This window comes from Stegostoma tigrinum, chromosome 1 (genome assembly GCF_030684315.1).
Source record: "Stegostoma tigrinum isolate sSteTig4 chromosome 1, sSteTig4.hap1, whole genome shotgun sequence".
NCBI lineage: Eukaryota > Metazoa > Chordata > Chondrichthyes > Orectolobiformes > Stegostomatidae > Stegostoma > Stegostoma tigrinum.
In genome coordinates, this window is record NC_081354.1 from 113,890,601 (window position 1) to 113,910,659 (window position 20,059).

Here is a 20,059-nt window from a genome sequence, read left to right on the forward strand (position 1 = left end):
ATTGATCAAAAGAGCTAGTAGGGTGTTCACTTTATAACTAAAAGTTTGGAATAAAGGGCAGAGGTTTTGCCACAGCAATGCAAGCCCTGATTAGTTGGTATCGGGACTGTTTTTTTGAGCTCTGGGTAACACATCTTTGAAGGAGTACAATGCAGATTCACCAGAATGTCATTTAATGGGTTCCAAAGAGTAGATCATGCAGAATTATTACATAAACTATATCTGTATTGCTGGGATTGTAAGTGGTTAAGGCACTATTTAATTGAGAAGTTTAGGATTTTGCAAGGGACTGATGAGATAGAAAGCATCATAGTTCAGGAAACAGGGACAAAGTCTTCAAATCAGATCCAGGCCATTTAGGATAGAAGTTGTAGAAGTTACAAAGTACTGTTTCATAGAAAAGGTTAGAAAAATGAAATTCTTTTCCACAAAATATATTAGTCAGTCGATCAACCTATACTTTTAAGTCTGAAATTGACCGAATTTTATAAGACACATGTGAAAGGATATGGTGACAAGGCAGCTGTTTGAAATGAAGGGACATTTCAGTCATTGAGTGGCAGAACAAATTCATTACTGATTCCTGGGTTAAAGTTGTGATCAGAGATAATGGGAACTGCAGATGCTGGAGAATCGAAGATAACAAAGTTTGAAGCTGGATGAACACAGCAGGCCAAGCAGCATCTTAGGAGCACAAAAGCTGACGTTTCAGGCCTAGACCCTTCATCAGAGAGGGGAATGGAGAGAGGGTTCTGAAATAAGTAGGGAGAGAGGGGGAGGCGGACCGAAGATGGATAGAGAGGAAGATATTTGGAGAGGAGTGTATGGGTGGGAAGGTAGGGAGGGGATAGGTCAGTCCAGGGAGGATGGACAGGTCAAGGAGGCGGAATGAGGTTAGTAGGTGGGAAATGGAGGTGCGGCTTGAGGTGGGAGGAGGGGATAAGTGAGGGGAAGAACAGGTTAGGCAGGTGTGGACGAGCTGGGCTGGTTTTGGGATGCAGTGGGGGAAGAGGAGATTTTGAAGCTTGTGAAGTCCACATTGGTACCATTGAGCTGCAGGGTTCCCAAGCGGAATATGAGTTGCTGTTCCTGCAACCTTTGGGTGGCATCATTATGGCACTGCAGGAGGCCCAGGATGGACATGTCGTCTAAGGAATTGGAGGAGGAGTTAAAATGGTTTGCAACTGGGAGGTGCAGTTGTTTATTGCAAACCGAGCGGAGGTGTTCTGCGAAGCGGTCCCCAACCCTCCAGCTTCACACTTTCTTATCATTACCAATTCCTGTTCCTATCTTCACAGACTAGCTTTCAGAAGCATAGAAAAATAATATAGAGAATGTAAATTTAAATTTCAGCACAGCATTGATTAGAGTCTTTGAATTCAACATTTTAATGTAAGATAAATTACATCTAAATTTGAAAGTAGAATCTGGTATCAGTAAAAGTGCAGTTAAAATAGTAACTCGTGGGGTGCCACAGTGATCAGTGCTGGGACCCCAGCTGGTCACAATATATATTAATGATTTGGATGAGGGAAAAAATGTAACATCTCCAAGTTTGCAGATGATAACAAGTTGATTGGTGATGGGTGGGTGAACTGTGACGAGGATGCAGAGATCCTTCTGCATGAACTCAGCAGGCCAGGTGAGTGGGCAAATCAATGGCAGATGCAGTATAATTTGAATGAATGAGAGGCTATTCACTTTGGAATCAAAAACAAGAAGGCAGATTACTGCCTCAATAGCTGTAACTTTGGAGAGGGGGTGTGCAGCGGGATCTGGGTGTTCCTGTGCACCAGTCACTGAAGGCAAGCAGGCAGTAAAGTTGGGAAATGGTATGTTTGCCTTCATAGTGAGGGTTTTCAAGTGCAGAAGCAGGATTGTGTTGCAGTTATACAGGACCTTGGTGAGACCACAACAGGAATATTTGGTTTGGTTGCCTTTTCTGAGGAAGGATGCTCTCCTCCTTGAGGGAGTGCAGCAAAGGTTTACCGAACTGATTCCGGGAGGGTGGGTCTGATGTATGAAGAGAGATTGACTAAATTGGGATTATTTTTGCTGGAGTCCAAACAAATGAGGGAGAATCTCATTAGAGGCGTGTAAAATTTGAACAGGGTAGATTCCGGGAGGATATTCCCGATGGTAGGTGCGTCAAGAACCAGAAGGTCACAGTATGAGTATTCTGGGTAGACCATTTAGGATGGAGATGAGGAAATATTTCTTCACCCAAAGAGTGGTGAGCCTGTGGAATTCATTACTACAGGAAGTAGTTGATGCCAAAACATTGAATGTATTCAAGAGGTGACTAGATATAGCACTTGGCCAAATGGGATCAAAGGTTATGGGGAGAAAGCAGGATTAGGCTATTGAGTTGGACGATGAACCATGATCATGAAGAATGGCAGAGCAGGCTCAAAGGGCTAAATGGCCTTCTCCTGCTCCGATCTTCTATGTTTCTATGTTTATGTCTTTTATATAATGATATAAAATTAAACTCTGCTCACAGGAAATGAATAATGTGAAGTTAAATTCTGCTCACAGGAAATGAATAATGTGCAATATATACATAAAACAGTCTGCTTCAGCCTGAGACAATGGCCAGGAAGAGGCTTAGGATCAGTGGCAAAGAAGCACAGCCTGTGGCAATATGGAAAATATAGCTTTGGTCTTCCCAATAAAACTGTGACTCATTCAAGACTGGATGTCAGACTTCAAAATGAATACAAAGTAAATTAAGGAAACCCAATCATAGAGAGCTAGGTATCATCAGCATCATCATGCATGTGTAAGCGAGCCCTATGTCTACAATCCACAAACATATCTTCAGTGGTGTCTTTCATCTTTCAGGTGATGCAAAATTCCACATTCCCACCATCTGATGAAATATACCTGTAAATTTTTGCAAGAGTAATCACTGCGATGATATTTTGGAGATTATTTTAAACCCACCCAGAAACCAGATGAATGAGTAGTTAAAATTGTGCAGGCTATATAAATACCAGAAAACTCAGAGGAACCTGTCTTTCCAAATTTTAACCTGCTCAGCAAAGCAGGTGGAAAAACCTTAGCTCGAGAGGTTCTTTTTCAGAAATGCATATCATACCCAATTTCATAATGGATGTAGTTTTATGCAGTGGCCTGCACGGGAAAACCATCTGTGGTTTTCTGTCCAAGTATCAGGGCCAAGAAGAGGTCCTGTTCCTTCTGGGAAAGGGGGAGCAAAGTTCAATGTATCGATTGATAAACAACATACTGTGAATGTCTGTTCCACCCTTTATTTGTTTCCTGGAACACATAGAACACAGAACATTACAGCACAGTACAGGCCCTTCGGCCCTCGATGTTGTGCCGACCTGTCATACTGATCTGAAGCCCATCTAAACTACGCTATTCCATGTACGTCCATATGCTCACCCAATGACGACTTAAATGTACCTAAAGTTGGCGAATCTACTACCGTTGCAGGCAAAGCATTCCATTCCCTTACTACTCTCTAAGGAAAGAAAAGAGAACAAAGGGTTTTGGTGCTAATTTCACTACCACTTTCATTCATAAATTTCAATAGCTGTGGTAAAGATTTTTACTGGTTGTTTTCTGACAGAAATTGATGTGAAACAATAGAATGAGTGAAAATATCATCTCATGTTTTTGTCACGATCTCCAAGCTGGCAGCACTCCTCTTACTTCCCAATTTCTATGTCCTATTCTTCAAACTTGAAACTTAAATGATCAGGCTCTTACAACTCACACAGCTACTGATTTCCATTGTTTGCAGGGCAGAAATGAAGACTGCCTGCTTAGATGCTGACAGAGGTGAGCAAATGAAGGCACAAGATCCAACCAGGTGGATGGTAGTTGAATATTTCCTCATTGTTTTATTCTCCTATTTGCACGAAAGTGCAGCTTTCTACAACTTTCCTCAGAAATTTTACTATATTTGTTAATCACAACAAAATCCCAAAGATGTAACTATGATAATGTTTACAACTACTAATCATCAACATATGGTGCACTAGTTTTGAGTTTGAATCATGTTCCGTAAAAATGTCATTATAAATGCCTGATAGATTATAAAGTGCTCTGGGATGTCTAAAGGTCATAAAAGACACTATATAAATGCAAGTTCTTACTTTAATTTTCTTCCTTAGTGCCTTTTTTGCTCTGTTTTTGCTTAAGGCAAAATACTGCAGAATTTTATGTGAAATGCTTTTATATTTGCAACAATTGTCTTACGATACAAGTTCGACATGGCATAATTCAAATCAAAACTTTATTCTGCAGTTTTGTTGTTGCAAAGCACATGCAAATAGTGTGAATTTTGTGGTGTGACATCAAAAGAAATTGCACAGTGTCTGATATCTGTCAAATAGTTATATTGTATAAAATACACTGATAAAAGCTAACTGAGAGACAGTGAAGTTCGTAGTGCCATCATTACTAATATCAGAGATTCAAAACATTTTGTAGATGCACTTTCTTTTAAAACAATACCTCCATCCTTTGTAAGGAGAAGAGGAGCTGAACCCTTTTTTGAGACCACCCAACCTGTTCTCAGTGTTCAGATTGTCTCAAGATCCTTTTTCCTATATTAGATGATGAAATTGCTGTTAGAATCATGGCCTTTGATAAATCATTAGGTCTGGAGGAACTGTCCTCAAAGTTCTATGTCATTGGCAATGTTATTTAATAACTTTTAACAACACATAGTCCTCTGGAATTCTCCCGTGACCGTGACCTTAGTTCAATTCTCAATACTCCCACAAGAAAACAAGAGATTCACTTGCATTTACCACCAACAGACCAATATCATTAGTAAAATGGCCTGTAAAATTCCGTCTAAAACTGTGGCTATGTACCAACTGGCCATAATTCATGCTACAATTTATTGTGATCAATAAAGTTTATGAAGTGTGTCAGTGTCAGACAACTTGAGAAAGCTCCTTAACAGTCTTGGATATTGCAAACTGAATGTTATGGTAGGTATAGCTGCATTCAAATTCAGAGAAGCATTTGTTGTAGCTTTTTTCTTGCTCAGGAAACATTCAGGTTTCGGTTATGCTTTCTAAGCTTAATTGCATGTACAATGCAGGTAGGCTTTAAATATGCTTTGCAGAACATAGAACATTAAAGCACGGGAACAGGCCTTCAGCCCACCATGTTTGTGCCGACCATGATATCCTCAAAACTAATCTCAACTGCCTGCATATTGTCCATATCCCCTTCCTTTGCTTATTCATATGTCTGTCTGAATGCCTCTTAATTGCTGTTGGATCTGCTTCTACCACTTTTCCTAGCAGAATGTTCCAAGCACCTACTAACCCTGTGTGCAAAAAACTTCCCTCACACATCTCCTTTAGCCTTTCCTCTGTCACCTTAAATCTATCCCCCTCAAATTTGATGATTTTACCCTGAGAAAAAGGCACCGACTATCCACATTATCCATGCCCCTCATAATTTAATATACTTCTATCAGGTAGCCCCTCAGCATCCAACACTCTAGCAAAAACAACCCAGGTTTGTCCAATCTCTCCACACAGCTAGTACACTCCAATCCAGGCAACATCCTCGTAACCCGTTCCTGTACCCTCTGCCAAAGTCTTCAAACTTTTCCTGTAGTGCAGTGACCAGGGCTGTGCACAGTATTCCAAATAAAGTCTGACCAAAGTTTTATACAGTTGCAACATAATTTGCCAACATTTAGACTTTGTGCCCTGATCGAAAGAAAAAAGCATGCCATGTGCCTTCTTTACTACCTTATCAACTGAAATTGCAGTTTTCAGGCATCTATGGACATGGACCACAAGGCACTCTGTATGTCAATGCTCCTAAAGGTCAGACCATTTACAGCATACTAATCTCTTGAATTTGACCTCCCAAAATGCAGCACCTCATATTTGTCTGGATTTAACTCAATCTGGCATTTCTCCATCCAGCTTTTCAGCTGATCTATATCCTGCTGTATCTTTGAGAACCTTCCTCACTACCCACTACTCCACCAAATTTTGATGTTGTCTGCAAGCTTGCTAATCAGGTCACCTACGTTTTCACGTTACATTCTATAACATAGAAAATTATTTATATATACCATAAACAACAAAGGTATCAAGCACCGATCCTTGCAGAACACCACTGGTCAGAGACCTGCAGTCAGGAAACAGCCTTTGACAACTAACTTCTACCTTCTATGATCAAGCCAATTTTGTAACCCGTCCACCATGAGGGACTTTGTCAAATGCTTTACTAAAAGTCCATGTAGACAATATCCACTGATTTACTCTCATCAATAATTTCGTCATTTCCTAAAAAACTCAAACAAGGTGGTGAGACAAGAACACCACTGCATAAAGCCATGCTGACTATCTCTAGTAAGACCATTTTTCTGCCAATGTGAGTTATCCTTGTCCATAAGAATCTTCTCTAATAATTTCCCTACACATAATATAAGTCTCTCAGGCTTATAATTTCTTGAATTTTGCCTGTTACCCTTCTGAACAAAGGAACAACATTAGCTATTCCTCTAATGCTCTGGGGCCAGTGACTAAAGAGGATATAAAGGTCTCCGTTGAGGCCTCAGCAATCTCCTCCCTTGCCTCCTTCAGCTTCCTGGGATAGATCCATCAGGTCCAGGGGACTTAGCTAACTGTCGGTTTCTCAATACATCTTATATGTTTTCCTCCTTAATATTGACATGTCTTAAGGTATCAACAAACAACTCTCTATTCTTGCCATCATCCATGTCTTTCTCCTTGGTGAATACCAGCGATGTTACTTCAGTACCAAAAAACCTACATGGAGCCAACATTCTCAGTAATTCTTCATAGTGGTGTTGGCAGGCATCTTGACTTCACTTCAATAAAGTCCTTGTTCAATACATTTCTATTTTGTAAACTTAAAACACTGAGATTCTCAGAGGACATAGGTGAGGAAACGCCTGAAAAGAGCATACAATATTTTTGGGAAAATGTTTTTCAGACCTCTCTGAGGAGCAATGTAGGACAAAGCTGGCCATCTTCATGTCACCAGTCTCTTAAATTTCCTGCAATTTAACTTGCTATCTGCCAGACATGAGAACATTGCTAATTGTTCTCAAAGTCACCAGAGCTCATTTGTCACTTGAATTGTTTTCTATTTGATATAGTCTACATCAATAATATGTCATGGTTTGCTCACTCAACTGCATTAAGCAGGTGTCCAATAAAGAATCATGGAAAACTTCAGCACAGAAGGTCTTTCATTTGCCTATGTCCCAGCCAATAGAAGGGCTACTCCAAGTCCACTTCCACCTGCTAGTCCATATTCCTGTGTATATATATATTACAGCACAATTTTGCTCTTGGTAAAGTATTCATGAAGAGTCATAGAGATATACAGCACAGTAACAGACCCTCCAGTCCAATTCATCATTGCTGAGCAGATATCTCATAGAAATCAAGTCCCATTTGCCACTGTTTGGCCCATATCCCTCTAAACTCTTCCTGCTCATAAATCCACCTAGATACCTTTATAATTGTACCAGCTTCTACCACTCTCTGTGGCAGCTCATTCTCTGCACTCACCACCTTCTGCATGGAAAAACTACCCCTTTGGTCCTTTTTATAATCTTTCCCCTCTCACCTTAAACTTATCCCCTGTAGTTTTGGACGCCCCTATCCCGGGGGAAAAACCCTTGCCTATATGCTCTATCCATACTCACCATGATTGTAATAAACCTCTATCGGGTCACTCCTCAGCCTCTGACACTCCAGGGAAAATAGTCCCAGTCTATTCAACCTCTCTATATAGCTCAAACCCGCAAACTCCGGCAAGATCCTCGTAAATCTTTTTTTGAACACTTTCAGGTTTCACAACATCCTTCTTATAGCGGGGAGGCCAATGCTCCAAAAGTGGCCGAACAAATACAGCCATAACATGACCTCCCAACTCCTGTACTCACTGCACTGACCAATAAAGGCAACATACCAAACACCTTCCTCACTATCCTATCTACTGAGGACTCTACTTTCAAAGAACTGTGAACCTGCATTCCAAGGCCTCTTTGTTGAAAACATTCCCCCAGGACCTTACCATTAAGTATATAAGCCTTGCCCTGATTTGCTTTTCCAAAATGCAGCACCTCACATTTACCTACACTAAACTCCATCCACCACTCCTGGGCCCATTGGCCCATCTTGGTCAAGATCTTGTTGTATTCTGAGTTAACTTTCTTCACTGTCCACTGCACCTCCGATTTTAGTGTCATCAGCGAACGTACTTATCATACCCTCTATGTTCACATCCAAATCATTGAGGTAAATGATGTAAAACAGTGAAACCAGCACCGACCATTGTGGCACACCATAGTCAGAGGCCTCCAGCCTGAAACACAACCCTCCACCACCCTCTGTCTCCTACCTTTGAGCCAATTCTGTATCCGTATAGCTAATTCTCCCTGTAACATTGAAATAAACTCTATGTGAGCAATAATTCAGTATTTAGTATTCAGTAATTAGGAAGGACAGACTTAAAGGAAAATTAGTGGAGGTGCATTACTGGTTAAAAAGAACAAACACAATATTGTGGAAAGATGCCAGCTCAGGCAATGTAGAGTCTGTGTGAATAGAATCGGAAAGCAGTAGGGGGTAAGAAACATTAGTGGGGATGGTATACAGACCACCAAACTCAAGTGGTGATGCTGCGAATTGTGTTAAACTGGAAATCAAAGATGAATGCAGAAACAGAACATCTGTATATGTGGGTGGCTTTAATCTGCATATAGAGGAGAATGCAGAGATGTTGCAGTGTGATTTGGACTAACTGAGTGGACAAATGCATAGCTAATGTGTATAATGTGGATAGCTGTGCAGTTGTCCATTTTGGTAACAAAAATAGGATGGCAGATTATTATTTAAATGGCTGTAAATTGAGAGAGGGGAGTTGTCAACAAGACCTGGGTGTCCTTGTGTACCAGTCACTGAAAGTAAGTATGCAGGCACGGTGGACTTCACAGTGAGACGATTACAGTACAGGAACAGAGATTTCTTGCTGCAATTATACAGGGTATTGGTGCAGCTACATCTGGGAATATTGTGTGTGGCATTGGCCTCCTTATCTGAAGAAGGATGTTTTCGTAATAGAGGGAGTGCAGTGAAGGCTTACTGACTTTACTCCTGGGAAATCAGGACTGACTCATCAGGAGAGATTGAGTCAGTTTGGATTGTATTCACTAGGGTTTAGAAGAATGAAACGGGGGTGGAACCCATAGAAATCTATAAAATTCAACAGGATTAGACAGTCCAGGTGGGGGAAGTCCAAATCAGCAGCCATAGTTTAAGGATAAAGCCTTATAGCACTGAGATGAGGAGAAATTTCTTCACTCAGGGATGTGGAAATCACTACCACAGAATGTAGCTGAGGCCAAAAGCTGAAGGAGGTAGATATAGCTTTGGAGACTAAAGGAATCATGGGATTTATGGTGAGGGTAGTATTAAGCTCCATGATCAGCCATGATTATATTGAATAGTAGAGCAGGTCCAAGGGGTTGAATGGTCACTGGTTTCATGTTTCTGTGTTAATCGTGGAAAGAGGTCCATATTCCTAGAAAGACAATGGCCAATGCAACCAAAAATCAGTTTATGATCATCTTAGCTTCTGCTTGTCGTAGGTGACATTTCTTCACCTTAGATAGTTTTCTGTTGCTGGTATACAACACTCAAAATAGGATCAGAAGCAGACAATACACCCATCAAGCCTGCTCTACCCTTCAGTAAAATCATGTCTGATCTGTTTATGTTTCAAATTCCACATTCCCATCTACCCCTTAACTAACAAGAATCCATCCATCGCTGCATTAAAAATATCTAATGACCTCACCTCCACCCTCTGTAGCTGATAGTTCTGAAGTTGCCAAACCCTATAAGAGAGAAGAAGATCTCCTCATCTCTGTTCTTACAGGAAGACCCCCGAAATATGAAACAGCTAAAATATAGACCATGTAGAGAACATACCTTTTTGTCTCACATCCGATTTTTGACCTAGACATTGTAAGTAATATCCTAGATAGTAGTGGGAAACGTTATTTCACTGCTTCTCATTTCCGCAGAGTAGAATGAATACATTTCAATTACTGTGCTTTCAGCCCCTAATCTAAGTAGGAGATTGCAGCATTTTCTAACAGAGGAATGGAAAGGCAAAGGAGAAAGGAAGAAAAGGGAATGCCCTAGCAACACAGAAGATTCAAATCAGCGGAAGTTGACCACAAGTTCAAACTAAAGGTCAAAGATTCTGGTAGCTCACAAACATTAGTCCAAGTACTATTATTCTTACAAAGTTACCTACTCTGAAAATACAATCTGCTACATGCACTTGATGTAACTTAAATTATAGGTGTTTTTAGCATTCTTTCACACATAAAGAAACAGACATGTAAGACTGCCTGAAGGAGGAATGCTAGTGTTTAAGGTTTAAGTTGGAGAAGGGGGGAATTGATAATATTTTGATGCTCCTTTTCAAATTGGAAGCTACTTAGAGTCCATATTGGAAAATTGGGCTAGGATGATTTTCCTGCCATGTATCCAACTGGTTGAAAAATAATTTAGCGCTCCCAAATTTCTGACGTGTTTTCTCAGGCATAGAATCTCCAGCTAGGAATGTGAAGTTAGAAATTACAGAGCATAGGTCATTCATCAAACAACTTCTGTGGAATGTGTAGTTGAGGAAGGTATCTTTATTTCACAGTAATAAACTGCTATTTGACTCCATGCAACTAGAGGTGAACTGAGAATGCTGAATATTCAAAACTGAGCAAGTAGCATTAGACTAGATGATTCATTTCTCTTTATTTCCAGATTGTTTCTAGAACATGACAGTGAGAGAGGGAGGGTTGATTATGAGAAAGCTTTGTTATTATATTAGCCTACCTTCATCTGTTAATGTCCCCAGTGAGATAATCGATAGAAAAACTCTGATGCTGTTGCATTTGAGTGAGAATTTCTGAAGCCACAGAATTGTAACACAAATTTCTAGCTTGGCAAATTTCCTTCCTCCTGAGCAGTAGTAAGATCAGGTAGAACCATAAAGCAATGCTGATTTTTGCAGTACTTGTGAACTCATGAAAACCAATATTATCCTTGGGAATCCTGGAGGATGGTTATTCTGATGTGGACAGTCGTGTCATTCAAATAGATGTAACGGAGACAAAGGAACTGGGAGAATGGAATAGTCTTTTGAGGAAGTGGAGTGTGACAAAGTGTTGTCAAGGTAGCTGTAGAAAGCTAATGATGAATATTGATTGATAGTCTGTTTCCAAATGTGAAAACAGAATTTAAAGAAGGGTACAGAGGATTGGCCCATTTGCAGAAAAGAGAAGGATGAAATTGAAAGCAAAGCAGATGAAATTTTCCACAGTAAGACTATGATACGTCACCAATACAGTCATCAGTACACCAGTGAGGAAGGAGCCTGAGTAAGATTGGAACACCAATATTCCACTTACCCCTCAAAATGGCAGGGAAATATAGGACTCACTGAAAAGTTTTTTTATTTGAATGAAATGACTGGAATTAGAAGAGAAGTTATTCAGTCTGAGAGCAGGCACAGCCAGGTAGTGAACAGTGGTCATATTTGAGTTTTGGCTGAGCCTTTTGTCAAGGACGCAGCAAAGAGCTCTCATAGGTCCAAATGAGGTGTAGAGCAATAGAAAGTGTAGACATCGATGGTGTTACAAGCAGGATATCTTTTCTCCATTTTCCAGCACATCTTGGTTATTCACAATTTGCATATTTTTAGAAGGATTGACTTTAATTGTAGATTATTTTACTTTTTAACCTCGTATACTAAAATTTGTAAATCCATATTGAGTGGAGCACTACATGGACGAGGGCTGGGACCGCAGTTATTTACTATACTAACGTCTTGGATGAGGGATGCGAATGTATTATTGTCAGGTTTTTTGGATGAATCAAAAGGCAAGTGGTGAGCTAGGCACAAAGTATCTACAGATGTGCATATGTGTGAGTGATAATGGGAACTGCAGATGCTGGAGAATCCATGATAATAAAATGTGAGGCTGGATAAACACAGCAGGCCCAGCAGCATCTCAGGAGCACAAAAGCTGACGTTTCGGGCCTAGACCCTTCACCCACCCACTGCATCCCAAAACCAGTCCAAACTGTCTCTGCCTTCCTAACCTGTTCTTCCTCTCGCCCATCCCTTCCTCCCACCCCAAGCCGCACCTCCATCTCCTACCTACTAACCTCATCCCACCTCCTTGACCTGTCCGTCTTCCCTGGACTGATCTATCCCCTCCCTACCTCCCCACCTATACTCTCCTCTCCACTTATCTTCTTTTCTCTCCATCTTCGGTCCGCCTCCCCCTCTCTCCTATTTATTCCAGAACCCTCACCCCAACCCCTCTCTGATGAAGGGTCTAGGCCCGAAACGTCAGCTTTTGTGCCCCTGAGATGCTGCTGGGCCTGCTGTGTTCATCCAGCCTCACATTTTATTATCTACAGATGTGCATAGACTGGTTAAGTAAAGGGCCAAAAACTTCGCAAATGGAATATAATGTCAGAAAATATGAAGCTAAGCAATTTGGCCGGAAGAATAGAGAAGAGAAACATTATTTAAAGGAGGAAAAACTGCAGAGAGCTGCAGTACAGAGATATTTGGAGTCCTTCTGAATAGGATCATAAGAACAGAAGTAAGCCTTTCACCCTATTGAACCTGCCTTGCCACTTACTATGATCATGGCCTATCAAATACCTTTTACCTACTCTATCTCCATAATCACTTATGCCACTGATAGTCAAAGATTTATCAATCTCTACTTTAAATATACTCAAAGGCTAAGCTTCCACAATACTAAAGGTAGAGAATTCAAAATATTCACCACAATCTGATCCAAAATATTCTCACCTTGGTCTTAAATGACATTCCCTTACTTTTAATTGCGTCCAAACAGGGAATCATCTTACATTTACCCTGTCAATCCCTGTAAGTATTTTAAAGGTTTAACGAGATTACCTCCCAGTTTTCAAAACTCCAGAGGGCATAGACCCAGTTTTGTCCAGTTTGTGGATATTCATCAGTCTCTTGGGGTCATCTGCCTCCTTGGTGGAAGGATTGTATTGCACCTAAAATTGCTTTATCTGTCAGTTCCATTGTGCAGTATATAGTGTCCCTAAATTCCACATATGTTTCCATTGTCGTCATAGAGTCATAAACATGGAGTTAAACAGAAAGAAGAGACTGTTGAGTTGATGCCAACCGACCTACAGTAATCCCACTTTCCAGCAGTTGGCCCATAGTTTCGGATGTTATGACAGTTCAAGTGCTCATCAATATACGCAATAAACATTGTGAGGTTTCCTAACCCTACTAACCTCTCAGGCAGTGCATCCCAGATTCCCACTGCTCTCTGGATTAAAAATGCTTCCTCAAATCCCCCCCAAAACTCCTGCCCTTCACTTAAAATTTTACCCCATTGTTATTGATCTTCAACTGAGGGGAACAGCTGCTTTCTATGCCTTGTCCACACCCTTCATAATCTTAGACCCCTCAATTCCTTCCCCTCAACATTCTCTGTTCCAAAGGAAATAACCAAAGCTTGCCCAGCCTACCTTTATAGCTAAGCAACACCATCCCATTTTCTTATTAGTATTTCCTGCCACATTCAGGAATCTGTGGATGAGCACCTCAAGATTCCTCTATTCCTTTGAGCTTCCTAGTATCCTACCATTCATTGAGAACTCTCTTGTCTTGTTACTTCTTCCAAAGTGTATCATCTCTCACTTTTCAGTGTTAAATTCCAACTGCCACCGACCTACCCATCTGACGAACTGTCTATGTCTTTCTGTAGCCTAAGGATCTCTTCCTCAATATTAACCACCTGGCCAATATTTGTGGCATCCGTAAACTAACTTATCATTCCCCCCAGCCTCCCAACATCCTCATCAATATCATTTATCACAAACAATAAGAGACCCAACACTGATTCCTGCAATACACCACTGGACATCAGCCTCCAGTCACACAAACAGCATTCTACCATTACCCTCTGTCTCCTAGTACTCATTCAATTTTGAATCCAATTTGCCAAATTACCTTGGATCCTATCTCCTTTTACCTTCTATGTAATTCTTGCATGTGGGACCTTGTTAAAGGCTTTGCTGAAATCCATATAAACAGCATCAACTGCACCACCATCATCTAGATACCTATTTGAGTGACCTCTTCTAAACATACAAATAAATTTGTTTGATCTCCCTCTGATTAGGCCATGCTGACTATCACTGATCAAACTTTGCCTCTTCAAGTGGAGATTAATTCTCTCCTTCAGGATTTTTCCAATAGCTTCCCAAACACTGATGGGACACTCACTGTGCTGTAATTCTCTGACTTATTTCCACCGCACTTCTTGAAAAGTGGAACCACATTAGCTGCCCTCCAGTCCTCTCCTGAGGTCAAAAAGGAACTAACTGAAAGCGTTAACTCTGTTTCTCTTTCCAAAGATACTGCCAGACCTGCTGAGTTTCTCAAGCATTTCCTGTGTTTGTTTCAGGACCTACCCTTTCTGTGGCTATCTGCTTCCCCAATGCACTTAAGGAATGTCTTGGGATTCTACCTGCTAATGTTTTTACATCGGAGAGAGATAATAGGAACTGCAGATGCTGGCGAATCTGAGATATCAAGGTGTAAATCTGGATGAACACAGTAGGCCAAGCAGCATCATAGGAGCCACAAGGGTGTAGGCCCGAAACATCAGCCTTCCTGCTCCTGTGTTGCTGCTTGGCCTGCTGTGTTCATCCACATCTACACCTTGTTATGTCAATGTTTTTACATGCCCCCATTTGCTCTCCCGATTGCTTTTTCAAATTTCCCTTTCATTTTTTACACTACACAGCTGCTTCTTAATTTTATCCCTTTGTACATGCTAAAAGCCTTCCTTTTCCTTATCCAGCCCTGAATATTCTGACACATCCGTGGTTCTCTGGGCTTGTTGTTCCTACGTTTCCCCTTAAAAGGAGCATGTTGGGCAAGTATTGTCCCCATTTCTTTTCTGAATGCACCCCTGACCACTAACACTCACCGTTCTTTGGTAGATTTTCCCACAAGTTCCCAGTCTACTTTGGCCAAATCTTATTTTGTTTTTATAAAATCTGCCTTCCCCCAAATCTAAAGCACTTTTTAGCAGACCATTGCCTTCCTTTTCCAGAACTAATTTAAAACATGCTATGTCTTTGTTGCTATCACTAAAATAGTCGCTTATTGCCACCACAGCCAATTGTTAGCTTCAGTTCCCAAAATTAGGTCTAGCACTGTGCTGTCCTTGTTGGACCTTCTTCACACTAATTGTAATTTCTTCTGGAATTTCCATTTTGGTCTCTCATTCCAGAACAACATGATGTTCTTCATTACCTTGATTGGTCTCTCCTTGCTTCTCCTCGTTCCCATCATCTTTTACAGTTGTCACCCATTTGAACAGTGTAGGGAACGAGTTGGTGACCATGGCTTTCAGCTCTATTTCCTGTACATTCTCCACCATGTTCATGGCTTCCAGAATGATTGGGTTATACTCCTGTTTCTTATCAAAGCCTTTGGCAGTGCCAAGAGATCAGTTACTGTTGGTGGTTCCTAATCACTTCCTCTGTCATTGGCTGGAGTTTGGCCATGCTGTTGGGAGACAACAATGTCAACTTGACACTCGAGGCCAGAAATGGTGGGTGTGCGGGGCAGTTGTTTGTAATGATGACAGTCCTCTTTGTCTTCGGTGATACCTTTTTGTCCACTTTTCTGATCCATGCCTCAAAAGTGCTGCAGCTCATCTAGGTGATTTTGTTAGGCTCAAGATGTGTGGTTAGTGTGTTAATATACACAAGCAACAAAGCTTCTTAGACTTCCCTATTACGTGAAACAATAAATTTTTGGTTCCATCCATATTGGCACAGAGCATAGCTGTGACACTTTCCATGCTTCATTTTCTACCATTACATATTTCATCTTTTAACAAGCAAAGAGTGATCTAGTAAGTGATGATACGACAGTCCATGTTGACACTGTCTTTTGGTTCATATTTGTTCAGAATGTGAGTGGAAGTACATTGCAAGCGAGCATCTGTCATATAGCCATAACTGCTGCAGCTTCACTGTTTATCACACTATCGATGATGCCAGACCTGGTCTTCAATCAATGCAATATTCCACCACAGCAGAAAAACTCCTTGTGCTCCTGTTTCTCTACCAGGGTGACTCACTTATCCTGCAGGATTCAACCAGGGATCGTCCTCTGCTCAACCTGCCTTGAACATATTAGCAGAGCTTCTTTAAATCTGCAGAAAATGCCTACTTGTCAGACTGTTCCAAGGTGTTTACCTTGCACTGCAGAATGATTGATACACTTGATGCAATTTCACACTCCTTACCACTGACATCTCTATGTCTTATGCCAACATCACTAACTTTCTCACAGCTTCAGTTACACTTTGCAGACTTCAGCATGGCATGGCTTCTGAATGGTTAGCTTTTGACAGTCCATATGATAAGTGTGCAGAAATTCAGCCAATTTGGAGCTACATAACTGGAAATTCAGCTGTGCATCTTCTAATTAGATTTTCTGTTCTGCCAGTACGAAAGGCTGACAACTTCACCACAATCTAAGTTTCAGGTTATGTAAATTTGACTCACAATTTCACTCTATTTCAGTTGAAGATGCTAACGTTTCTGTCAACAATTTGTGGCAAGTCTTTTAAGTGGTTTTGAAGTGCACAATATAATGGCATAATTGCATTAAATAACAACAGCAACTTGTATTTATATTGTACCTTTCATGTAATAAAGCATCCCAAGGTGCTTCATAGAGACATTATAAAATAACAGATGTAACCAAGCCAAAGAGTTGATACAAAAGCTTTGTCAAAGAGGTAGGATGTAACGAACACCTGAAAGAATGCTTCAATTGTCTTATTGAAAAATGTATTTCAAACTCACTGGTATTACTTTACAGATCAATTGCTAAATGATTATCCTGTGTAGGTGCTGGCAACCACTGCAGTTATCTCGGTTCCACATTCATGTTTGGAACACTGCAGTACTCTTGTATAATGTAGCATTGAATGCAGGTCCTAGTATCACCAACTTCCCTTTAACACCGGGAAAAGTGCTAACTGGAAATGACATTTCGTCAAAGAGACAGTATTTACCGAAATTGATGATTTTCTCTGCAGTTCTAAAGTCAGAAATGTACTGAAATCAAAATGAGTAACAACAAACAATTTCGCCAATTAAAGACAAGTCCGGCTGATAGGAATTATATGAGCAAATCAGCTCTCCCAGCCATACCAACCAATCTCCTCTGATAGTGTTACTGATGAAGTCAGCCTAAACACAAAAGAAGAAATCTCACTCACGTTGATTTTGTCACTAAAAAGACACGTGTGTCAGAGTGACGATAGATATTCAGCCTGTGCCCTTCATGTAAAAAAAGTAACCCAAGGTGTTTTATCAAATGGACAGATACAGAATCAAGTGTATATGATATTTTAAGAGGTAGAGCAAAAAGCTTGTCAAAAGGTAAATTTTGGGATGGCTTTAAAAACAGAAGCGATTTGGAGAAATAAAGCAGGTCGTGTGGGGATGTTGTGGGGGAAGGGGCACAGGCTCTGGAGGGTGGGATTAAGAAATTAAAGCTTTGCCAGCTGTGGGGAAGGGTGAGAATGGGACCAAACACAGGATGAGAGTCAGAGGAGCAGAGAATGTGAAAAGGTAGCAATTTAGCAACATGGACGCAGCTAGATCATTAGATCTAGCATTAGATCAGAGATCCATCTCAGTAGCCTTCTCCAGCTTGATCATGCCCCGCTCATTGATCACACTATTCCAGGTCACTGCTTGCCCTCAGAAGAAAGAAAGCTTCATCATAATGAAGCATTATACGTTACATTGTAAATATCTAACAGATCACTTGTGACATAATATTCAGATAATCTTCATTTATGCAATATATTATATTGTCAAAATTATAAAATCTAACTCAGGCAAAAGCAAGAACGTATTACAAGCAGAAATTAAACATCATAAAATTAACATAACTCAGCACTGATATTTTTCTTTACACTCTTCCTTTAAATCTGTAGGGATTGTTTCAGTTAAGTCAACAGCTTAAGTATCTTCTTTTTTGCCAACTGAAGGTGTAATTTTACCTAAGTTCATTTACACAACTTTGTTAACTGCAAACCAGAATCCACTAGACTGACTTTCTTCACAAATGGTTTATAATAATGTTGCTGTATGTTAAAAATGACTTCCACTAGGTTTCTCAATTTGAACTATGAATAATATGGATTTTTTCTTATTTTTCCACTCCTTTTTAAAAAATGAGCTTTCAATGGTTTGTTACGGAAACCATATGTTTCTGAATGACATTCCACTTCAAAGCTATCTTCCTTAATCGCTTCTTGCTTTACAGACTTTGTCATTTCAGATGAATAAACCTGCACTTGAGGGGTTTTGCACTATTTATTGATGCTATTTTTAGTTCACCCAAGACACGAGCAACAGCCTTCCACACACATTATTTTTAAAAATATATTTGTGGGATGTGCGTGTCACTGGCTGGGAGCATTTATTGCCCATCCCTTGTTGCCCTTGAGAAGGTGGTGATGAGCTGTCTTCTTGAACCACTGCAGTCCACCTGCTGTGGGTTGATCCACAATGCCATTAGGGAGGGAATTAATCCTCTGTCCTACTGATTCTTCAGAAGTGGAGAATTCATTTTCACTTTTTCTTGCAATTTCCTTCAAACATTTGTTTTATTGTACATTTCTTTGACATGATTGTTAACGCTTTCAATCAGTTTACCAACTGCTCCAATCAGTTCAGTTGCCTTTACTTCAGGGTCATCCACAGAAACCTTCAGCTACTTCGTCCAAGTTTTCTGTTCCATTAAGAAATTTCCATATAATTTTCCAAAGTTGTTCTTAAAGTCTGAATCTGTTGTTTCATAATTTACATCACACTATATTTGTTCTTACGTTTGATTAGGAGTTCGAAACATCTGTAGGTCTTTGCAAGGTGAAGTTCCAGTAGTTTTATCAATCTAGGCTTTTGCTTTTGCATGAACCAATTGTACTGATTCGTCAGAAGTTCCTTCTCGAGGTCAAGCAGGTGCAGGTTTGGGGGATAGACCATGCTAAATTGCCCTGTGACTTGCACGCTAGGTGGATTAGCCATGGTAAATTCAGGGTTGCAAGGATTGGGTAAGATGTTCAGAGGATCAGTGCACACTTGGTGGGCCAATTGGTTTCTATTTGCACTGAAGGGATTCTGTGAGTAACAATTCCAAGTATAAAGTTGCTTTGTAAATGAACTTTGTGTAAGCGAACAGGTTCGTCAATGCTACAGAGCCCAGCTAGTAATAGTCCTGTCTCAATAAACCATCTAAAACACAAATCATATCATCAGCCATTATCAATAACTGATCTGCCCTAGGAGAACTCAAAATTTCAATTTGTTTATTTGTGTAGCCAGAGGAATAAGGGACACTTATTGTTTCAGAACAAAATCTCTGTAAACTTCAGTGACCTGGCTTACTGTGGGCAGTATTCACAGAAGAATTCCCTGAACTATTCCGAGTCAAATGCCTCAATTGATAGGTTCGGAGGGAATGAGTTTTACCTGCATTGTCTAACACTCATTTCCTTAATCAGTACTGTATTTTTGGAAGAATCCACATTCCTCAATTGTGCCGATTAGTTTGCCATCCACTTCCAACAATTTACTTTTCTGTGATAACAAGGTGTAGAGCTGGATGAACACAGCAGGCCAAGCAGCATCAGAAGAGCAGGGAATGCTAACGTTTGGACCTAGGCCCCCCTTCAACCCCTACTTTTCTATGCCCTGTCTTATGAAAATTAAGACATACTAGCTTTTTAATGTAATTTTAATTTCTTACACAAGTATTCTTAATGATTCATCCAGCTTCCCTTAACGTATGTAATTTAAACTAATCTTTTCTTTGCCCATTCATGCTTTCTGACTTCTTCCTCTCTTTGCAGTTCTCTTTCTCTTTCCACATCTTTGTCCTCCAATGC